Source organism: Sorex fumeus, unplaced genomic scaffold, assembly GCF_029834395.1.
Source record: "Sorex fumeus unplaced genomic scaffold, SorFum_2.1 ptg000122l, whole genome shotgun sequence".
Classification (NCBI taxonomy): Eukaryota; Metazoa; Chordata; class Mammalia; order Eulipotyphla; family Soricidae; genus Sorex; species Sorex fumeus.
Genome location: NW_026606179.1, coordinates 10,473,452 through 10,483,592, shown reverse-complemented (window position 1 = coordinate 10,483,592; position 10,141 = coordinate 10,473,452).

The window sequence follows — 10,141 nt, the reverse complement described above, 5'->3', positions numbered from 1 at the left end:
GCGTAACTAGCCAACCTGAACCCACCTGAGAAGTTCCTGGGTCCAGTAAGTGGACTCAATCAATCAAAATGCCTCAGAAATTGTCCTGCTAACCTTAAAGAATGAGTAGCTTATGTAACCATAAACTGTTGCCGAAAACTATTGTTTAACTGCTGCCTGACCACTGTTGCCTGACACTGTTATCATAGTGCTTGCTTAACTTTGAAACCTATATAAACTGCTTGCAACTTGGAGTTGGGGTCGCTATCAAGAGACCACTCTGTGGATGAGATAGTTGACCCCAGTTAACTGGAATAAAACTCCTTTTGCCTTTTCATTGACTTGTGTGTGCCTCTGTCCATTTCTTCACTTGAGAATCCATAATCCCGGGTATAAAGTGCCCCTGATCCACTCAGGTAACTCTAGACTGTAGTGTAAATGCTCTTGGTGGTAGTTTTTTATGAAACCTCACCCCAACCACAAGAAACAATACCCTACAGGATGCCCCTACAGATCAGAGGCCCCCGGAATCAACCTCTAGGGGGGAGGAGAAACGTGAGAGGGAATCTTCCCCACTCAGTGCCCCCACCCCCAACCTCATTAATATCACAGTACAGTTCCAAATACACCCCAATTCCATCTGCCCCATTCTCCCCAACACTGCCCCTGGAATGAATCCCTTCTAATTTAACCCAACTTGCCAACCCAGGCCTTCCCCTCAGACCCTCACCCCATCCCAGTTCAAAACCAACCTAGGTTCACACCATCCACTGCCAACACAACAACCCCCTTACCCCATGTCTTTTGCAACTCAAATTAAACCTACTTCATCCTCAATACATCCCTGTTCATCCTTCTATTAGTGGCCCCGTTCATTCTCAGTTCCAAACCCAGCACACAAGCCCTTCCTGCCAGCCTGCCCAAACCCAACCCAGCCCCACCCAACTGAACCCAACCCAACCCAACCCAACCCAACCCAACCCAACCCAACCCAACCCAACCCATCTCTTGGCTGCAGACCGAGGTGCTTGCCCTCATTCTCACTGTTCTTCCTTTTCTAGGCCTAAACTCACCCATGGCATCATTGCTGTGCCAAAGCAAATCAAATACCACTTTCCCCTTACCCCCACTGGTGACCCTGCCCCTATCTTTCATCCATGCTTCCTTGGGCTCTGACCTTGAGGGAGTCTGTGCCTCTTGCCCTCCACCCAGGATGTGCCCTGGGTGATCCTGCTGCACGTCGGAGACAATGCTGATGTCGGCACAGTGCAGCATGTCTGGTAGGCTCCCTGGAGACAACAATGGATGTGGAGTGAACCCCGGACTATCTGGGCCCCTCTCCTTTCTCTGGAGCTCTGCAGCCTGGGTTCCCAGAGATGTGAGATCCAGCTCAATCATCCCACACACCTCTGGATGTGGAGTTTCCTGTGGCCCTGGCCTGCTGCTGGACACCAAACCCCAACTCGAAACCACACAGGCAATGGGTCCAGCCTCTTGCCCTCAGGTGCCAGGAGTACCAAGTCTCACTGCACACAATGGGAGGCTCCCCCACGTGCTTGGTGAACGCCCCCAAGCGGAAAAGCAGCCCTTGCCTGCAGCTCTTTCTTTCTTCCTCAGCGCGGGCGGGGGGGGGGGGGGGGCTCCTGAACCCCTTCCCTGCTACCCACCACCAGACCCCAGACCCTAGGCCCAGCTCCTACCGGGTCTGGCAGTGCGCACGGAACAGCACCCAGCTGGGGGCGATCAGAGAAGCTCCGCAGTTGAAGCGGCCCCGCTCAAAGAGCGCCACCTGCCAGGGCTGGGAGTGCGGCTCACACTTACAACATCACCTTTTCTTGTCTCCCTGGGTCGCTGTGACAGGGGTGAGAGGGATGGTGTGGGTGACTGAGCAGAGGCAACCATGCCCCCCACCCAACGCCACTGGTCTCAACCTGGGTCTCCCTCCACTTTCTTAGAAGGCCCCTGGCTATGGATATCTGTAGGTTTTGGGGTTTGGGATCACACCCAGGGGTGCTGTATGTGTACGATTGTGACCCCCAGCTTGTTGTTGCTCGGGGACCTTGGGGATGGATGGTCTCTGGTGTTGGACGCCAGCATGGCTCATGCTCCACCTCCTTGAGCTATTTACCTGGGACCTCATTTGAAAAAATTAATTTTTTTGATTTTGTTTTCAGGCCACATTTGGGTATGCTCAGGATTTACTCCTAGTTCTAGGCTCATGGATCCCTCCTGGTGGTGCTTGGCTAACCATGAGGGGTGCCAGGGATTAAACTTGTATTGGCTGTGTGCAAATCACGCACCCTTCCTGCTGTACTATATCGTCTGGATCCAAGACTTCTTATTTTTGTTTGCTCTCTGTTTTTGTTTTGGGCTTACTTACTCCTAGCTTTGTACTCAGAGGTCACTCCTGGTGGTATTTGGGAACTATACGTGGTGCTGGAGACTGAACCCAGGTCAGGTATGTGCAGGGCAAGTGGCAGGCGCACAGGTGGCCTGGTGTCAGGTGTCCATCTTTGGGCCTGTCAGCATGACCTTATCTCTTAGCCTTGTGGTACTTCCTTTCAATTTTTGTCATTTGGGAGCGGGGGAGCCGACTCTGACAAACATGCGGTTACTCCTGCCTGGGGCTTGAGCGTTGCTCCTAGAGGTGCTCAGGGGACCTTGCAGGGCCAAGGATTGAGCCGATGTGCATGGATTTCTTCCAGCCCTTTCACCCATTTTCCCTGACCTTTTGGTTAATACTTTCAGTTGTTTCTAGCAGATCATTTTATTAGAGTCCAATATTCCAATGAACATATTTTATGTGTATTTTGGCAACAAAAGCAATTGTTTTATTGGAAAAATGTTCTGCTTTTGACCTTTATTTATATTTTATTATATTTTGATTTTTGTCCACACCCATCAGTGCATAAAGCTTACTCCTGACTCTGTGCTCAAAGATCCCTCTTGGTGGGGCTCAGGGGACCACATGTTGTGCTGGATACTGATCCTTGGTCAGCGCATGCCAGGCAAGCATTTAAGCACTGAACTCTTGCTCCATTCTCTGATGCTGACCTTAGTCCCCGGCCCCTCTCTAGCTGGCACAAATGCTGTTGCGTCTCCTTGGAATTGACCCCAAGCCCTGCACCTCATCCTTAGTTCCAGGACTCTGGGAGGCAGGAAAGTGGTGTCAGAGAACAAGGTGTCCATGGTGGCCTGGAGTCATGACAGAGCATGTAGTTTCACAAGATGATCCCTTAAGTCACTTGTGAGTCACCTACCTCAAGGGGATGCAGCTGCTCAGACTGTCTCACACCCGCAGTCTTGGTTCCAGAGTCAGAACATCACTGTCAAGTGCAGCGTGAATATAGGAACAGGGCTGTGTTCATTTGAAGTCGCAGACAAGCAGGAACACGCCACCCTGTCCTTGGGGGGTGGGGGGACAGCACTGTAAATATACACATTTACTTCCTTAGTTTTGTTTTTTGGGCCACACCTGTGATACTCCAGGGTAACTTGGCTACACTCAAGGGACCCCAACACTGGACATGTCCACAGGGCACAGCCTCCAGAGTGAGGAGGGGACAGTTAGGATCTGGGTGTGTTCCCGCACACATGCACACACGCACCGTCCCTACACCCCCCACCCCGCAAACATCTTCATAGTCCCAGACACAATCATGCATGCAAGGCCTTACCTCAGTCTCATGCCTGCAGAGGGGGCCTGGACAGACAAGGAGAGTGTCCTTCTGTTTGTTTTTTTGGATAGCTCCTGGGACTTACTCCAGGCTTGGTGCTCGGGAATCACTCCTGGTGGGGCGTAAGGAACCATAAAGGATCCTGGGAATCAGACCCATGTCTGCTGCATGCAAGGGGGATAGTAAAAGTAAAAGTAAAGGCCCTCCTGTTGATCATCGACTTGCTCGAGCGGGCCCAGTAATGTCTCCATTGGAGACTTTGTTGTTACTGTGTTTGGCATATCGAATACGTCACAGGGAGCTTGCCAGGCTCTGCCGTGCGGGCGAGATACTCTCGGTAGCTTGCCGGGCTCTCCGAGAGGGGTGGAGGAATCGAACTCGGGTCGGCTGCGTGCAAGGCAAACGCCCTACCGCTGTGCTATCACTCCAGCAGGGGGATGTAGGTTGCAAATGGTTGTTTCTGATCAAACCACAGGGTGCACTGGTGTCGAGGGTGACAAGAGCCAGGGCCTTGAGTGCCATCTTCTCTTGCCCCTTCCCTTCTTGGTTCTCCCTCTTAGTTTTGCTCTTTCAAATGTCCTGTGTCCCAGGAAGTCAGGTTTCAGGCAGCCAAAGCTCATTTAGCAGAAATCTCAGGGCAGAGCTTGACAGGTGGCCTGGTGTCAGGTGTCCATCTTTGGGCCTGTCAGCATGACCTGAACTTGGACACTGATTGGCTTAGCAGAATCACGTGGCTTTGTTTACATCCCTTCACCCTCTCTCTTTCGCAGGGAAGTTGTGGTGGGTAGAGGAGGTATACTATGAAAGACCTTGAATTGGGATTTTGTGACTGGTACCCAGAGGCCATACAGTTCTAAACATGTGACTTTGCTTCTGCTTTCTGGTTAGCTGTTATATATATGCAGTTTGCCAAAACGAAGCAAAGTTTGTCAGGCTCGGAATGTGTTTCTCATTCCCTGTTGCTGGTGACCTGGACACTGGGATGGGGGGGTAGGCTGAAGCACCGGTTTTGGGAGACTCTGGGTCAGGGGGGCAGGGACAAGGCCCAGGCCCAGGGCTGGGGGTTCTCTGGAGATGGGCAGGGGCAGTTTGGACTTTGGGTAAGTGGATAGACAGCACTGTGAGCACAGCCCCTAAGTACTGAGAGAGAGGAGGTTTGGTCTTGGCGTTGGATGTTTGGGGTCTTGGTTTGGGTAGGGGGGACATCCAGGGCTGAGAGAGGATATTTTCAAGAGCAGGAAGAATCCTGACAGGAATTATAAGGAATGTTTGGGGAATGAAGAGGGTCAGGCTTTGGGGGTTCAGAAATGGATGCAGATCTGGCAGTCAGGAAGGAGCCTGCCAATGGGGGAATTTGGGGTCCTGGGATTGGAGCAGAAGATGTCAGTGGAATCAGAGCGTGGGAGATCTTGGGGGTTCCTAGGCAATGTGTGAAGAAGAGGTTGCCTAGGAGAGGGGCTCTATAAGCTAGGAATGAGGTTCTAGGAGGGAGCCCCAGAGTGCACGGGGCTCAGAGGAGGGGGGCTAGTGAGTCCTTCCGGGAGCCTAAAATCTGATAAACCTCACAGGGGGGTTCATTTACTGGTCTGTGTCACTGGATTCACATGTTGAGGTCCCTTGGGGGGCAGCAGGTAAAGGAATAATTTGGTATCCTGGGTGTCCCCTCCAAAGCAGGCCTGCTGAGGAGGGGTTTGGCTGGAAGGATAGAAATTCTCTGAGAGACGGAGCATGAGATCTGGGGTTCTGGCGTTCTTGCTGGGCAAGATGGGGGTTCCAGGGCATGAAATCAGAGGAAGGATATTTTCCTGCTCTGCCACCAGGGGTGGGTGGTGGTGGGTGGTATGGAGGGGAGGAACTGAGGGCTGTGAGCCATATGGAAGGAATCCCGGGATGGATGACTTGGTATCCCAGAGAACGCAGGGCTAAGCAGGGAGATGAAATCCCAGGGTTCAGTGCTGTTGTGCGGTCTCTTGAAAGAATGGGGTTCCCCAGGAATCAACAACAGAGGGATCTGCTTTTTGTGGGTGTGGGTGAGTGGGGCACAGAGCATTCTGGCTGTTCTGGGAAAGAGACAAGGGCAGAGGCTGAGAATCAGGGTCTGCCACACCCCACCCCCAGCTGCTCTCCTGTCTCCGTCAGAGTCAGGGCCAGGCACAGGAGCAGGAAGCGTCCAATCGTGTCTAGCAGGAGACAAGCTTAGAGCTGGGCGGGGAGGCTCCCCTGGGCTTTAAGAACTCTTTTACCCCACAGGGCCTGCCCCTTCCTTGCTGGCACCCAGATGAAGCCTTTGCCGTACTCCTGCTCTGGGACTGGAGACCCCCACCCCCCAAAGCCATGGAGGAGGGAGAGCTTGACACTGGCTTGGCAGGCCCAGGGTGGAATTGCTTGACAACTGGCTGCTTTCCTGGGGCTGCAGGCCAAGAAGGCAGTGCTGGAGCTACCAGGGCCAGTTCCCAGGGACAGAGTCAGCCAGAAAAGGTGGCAGGTGATGGTGAGCAGGAGTTGCAGGAGGAAAGAGTAGAGATCTGGATTCCCAAGACAAAACCTCATGTCTGAACCTCGACTTCACACATATTTATTTCTTTAGTTTTGTTTTTTGGGCTGCACCTGTGATGCTCCAGGTAACTGGGCTTTGCAGTCAAAAATGAGTCCTGGGTGTGCTCTGGGGTCATATGAGATTCTGGAGATCAAACCCGGGCTGACCATGTGCAAGGCAAATGCCCAACCCGATGTACTAACACTCCAGCTCCTCATATGTCTTTAAATACTATTGGTGAGTATACAATACCTTTAAATATTCTCACACCGTTTCCCTGAACCCCCGGGAGCATACTTTGGAGGTTCCAACTTCCCTTTAAAATAGAAGCCTGGGGCCAGAGCGATAGTAAAGTGGGTAGGGCATCTGCCTTGCACGTGGCCGACCTGAGTTCAATCACTGGCATCCCATATGGTCCTCCAAGCACTGCCAGGAGTAATTCCTGAATACAGAGCCAGGAGTAATCCCTGAGAATATCTGTGTGTTACCCAAAAAGCCATAAAACAAAAAGAAGCTGTGGGGCCTGGAGTGATAGTACAGCGGGAAGGGTGTGTTTGTCTTGCACTCTTGCACGTGACTGACCTGGATTTGATTCCTGGCACCCCATATGGTCTCCAAGCACCACCAGGAGTGATCCATGAATGTGAGTATAGAGCCAGGAGTAATCCCTGAGCAACGCTGCGGGTGGCTTCCCAAATAAAAAAAAATGAATGTGACCCGACAAACCAAAAATAAAGAAAGAAAATAGAAGTCCTGAGCTTTCAGAATACCCCAATTCTTGCAACACCCTTTCTGAACTCAGGATCTTGGTATACAAATCAATGGCTTCTCTCATAATTCAATTTTTTTCCTTTTTGGGTCACACCCAGAAATGCATAGGGTTTACTCCTGGTTCATGCACTCAGGAATTACTCCGGGCCATGCTCAGGACCATATGGGATGCTAGGAATTGAACTCAGGTCGGGCTGCGTTCAAAGCAAACGCCCTACCTGCTGTGCTATCACTCCAGCCCCTTATAATACAATCTTGAGGTTCTCATTAGCACAACTGTAGAACTCCAGTCTACGAAAGTGAAGCTCAGGGGTCTCCAGAGACAGTTCTCTAAAAATTCAAATGCAATGTGCTTCTTCTCATTCCTCCAAAATATCAGGGTTGCAAGCAGCCTTCCCGACTGTTTCCTGAGATCTGGGGGTTCCCAAGTCTCAGAGACTCCGGGTCAGTTGTTCCCCAAGGCCAACACCATCTTCTTCACATTGCCCAGCTTAAGTTTGTGCTCAGGACTGACAACAGGCTTAATGCTCTGGGGTCACCCCGGAGGTGCCAGAGATGGAATGTGATGCCAGGGATTGGACCCAGGTCAGCTAAATGCAGGGCCAGAGGCTGACCCACCTCACTAACTCTCCAGAATATGGTCCTTCCTTTCCATTTTATTATTTGGGGGCTGGGACAGACCCTGAAGAGCACAGGGGCTCTTCCTGAGTGAGGCTTGGGGGTCAATCCCGGAGATGTTCAGGGAAACTTGCTGTGACGAGAATCAAGCCCCGGGTGCCTGGATTTCTTCTAACCCTTTGAGCCAATTTCTCTGCCCATTTGGTTCATAATTTTGAGTGGTTGTTAAAGATCATTTTATTGGTGTCCCTCTGTTCCAAGGACAATTTTATATGTCTTTTGGCATTGAGACAAATTGTTTATTTTTAAAAGTACTGCTCTTGACATTTATTCCTTGCACAAGGGCTGCTGCCACCCCCTAGATGTGACTCCTGACTCTGTACCCAAACTTATTTCAGGGACTCTGGGAGAGGGGAAGGGGCACCAGAGAACAAGGTGTTCTCGTGACCTGAGTGGTGGCAGCAGAGGACACAATTTCACACAGATGAACCATCAAAGTGTCCTAGTGGGCCTGGCATGGTGACAGGAGGGGAAAGAACTTCACACAGAGGACACAAAGTGGGAATCATCCTCCTGATATAAACCCCAAGACTGAAATACTCCTCTAGGTAAAATAGTCTAGATTTTAGATACAGATGTGCACCCTGGAAGGAATATTATAGCAGGAAAGATTAGGATAGATGATAGATGTCTTCTGGCTACAAGAAGATATTAGGATAGATGACAGATATCTTCTGGCTTACCTGTGCGCCAGGTAAGCATAGAATAAGACTGTTTAGGGTCTTTTAGATGTCAGGGAAGCACAGGCAAAAGTAGAACAGGAAACTGTCAGGACTTTAAGGGAACCTGCCCATAGTTGAGTAAACTCCCTCAGCCTCTGCTCTTTGTGTACCTACTGAGTGTTGATCTGCTCACTAACTGTTCTTAATGTCTCCCTATGTCAACAGTGACTCACCTGATGGAAGTCTGGTATTATGGGCAGGGGAGCAATACTATACTGTGTAAATGGCAGACCTGGGAGCTCAAGGACAGCTGCCCAGGTGACCTAAGCTTAGCCAGTCAGAGGATGTTTGTCTGTCTCCTTATGTGTTTGTCTCATTCTTTGTGGCTGACCTCCGCTAGATGGAGATCAAAAGTACAAATCTGATTGGCATTAAGCAATATAATCAGGAGTGACCCCAAACATCAAGCAGGAAAAGAAAACTTGAGTACTAGCAGGTGTGCCCCCCCCCCCCAAAAAAAAAGCTTTGACCTAATAAATGCAGAAATACTCCTAATCCAGCCTCCACCCTCCACCAACCACCTCTGCATGCAGCCTATGAACTCAACTCCCAGAGACCCAGGCCTGGGAGGGTCATGTGGGTACAGTCCACTCCCACATTTACCAGGGTCCTTGAAGAGTGGCCCCTGCTAGAGCTGTGCGGGGAATGTAGAGTCAGGAGTGGGAGAGCCTCAGGGAGTCCTTGGTTCCATGAGGGAGGTCAGGGGATTCACAGAGGGAGTGGGAGTAGAAAGAGCAGACCCAGAGGGAGCTCTGACTGGGGCAGGGAACCTTTCAGGGAGAGTTGTAGAGGAAATGGACTCTGAGTCTAAGGGCAAAGACATGAGCGAGCTGGTCCAGGGCCAGGAAGTCAGTAGCCACTCCTGCCTGAAGGTAAGGTTGGGGTGGTCAGAGATAGCACTTGCCTTGTGTACTGTTGCTGTCTCTTTAATGATGTCCTTTGAGTTTCAAAAGAAAGGCATGGTCGTGAGGGAGACTCCAGCATTTGGTGGCCAAGAACTGTTTCCCTGGCCGGTCCATGGCGATGGACGGGTGAAGAACCAGGGGAACGGAGAAATAGGGGAACAGGCTGGTTAGTAATCAGCTTATTTCTCCTCCCCAGTATAGTCGGATCTCTCCCCTTACAGCACAATCATAGTTGTAGTTTTGGTCATAGTCCCAGTCATCATAGTTTCATCATCCTAGTCTCCTTGTAAACCTTGAAGCCCTCTCCCCCTCTTACCCGTTACAGCATATTTATATAGAAATCATGAAGGGTGGGGTACACATAGGTTGGGTTGAACATTGTCAGAAGAGCAAAGGTAAAGCCATTCCTTCAGGGGAAGTTCTAGGGGATTAACTCAAGAACAAAATCTCATCTGAGGGTTCAGCACTCCAGATTACTAGGAAATTCTCTCAAGGGCGAGATTCCATCCAGAGTGTATTGCTTTCTCCTTTCCGCAGCTAGTAATTCATTTAAACAAATCACGAATCACGACCATCCTGTTATTCGTCGATTGCCTCGAGCAGGCCCCAGTAATGTCTCCTTCATTCTAGCCCTGAGATTATATTCAAGGCTCTTTAGGAGAATGGGACCCATCATTGTTACTGGTATTTGGCATATTGGGTACGCCACGGGGAGTTTGCCAGACTCTGCCGTGTGGGCAGGCTACATTCGGTAGCCTGCCAGTTTGTCCAAAGTAGGAATGAGATAATAAGATGTCATAATAAGATGTTGCGCGGCTGCGCGGTTCCGGGAGCTGGCCAAGTCTCTGAGTCTTGGCTGTTGATGGGATTACA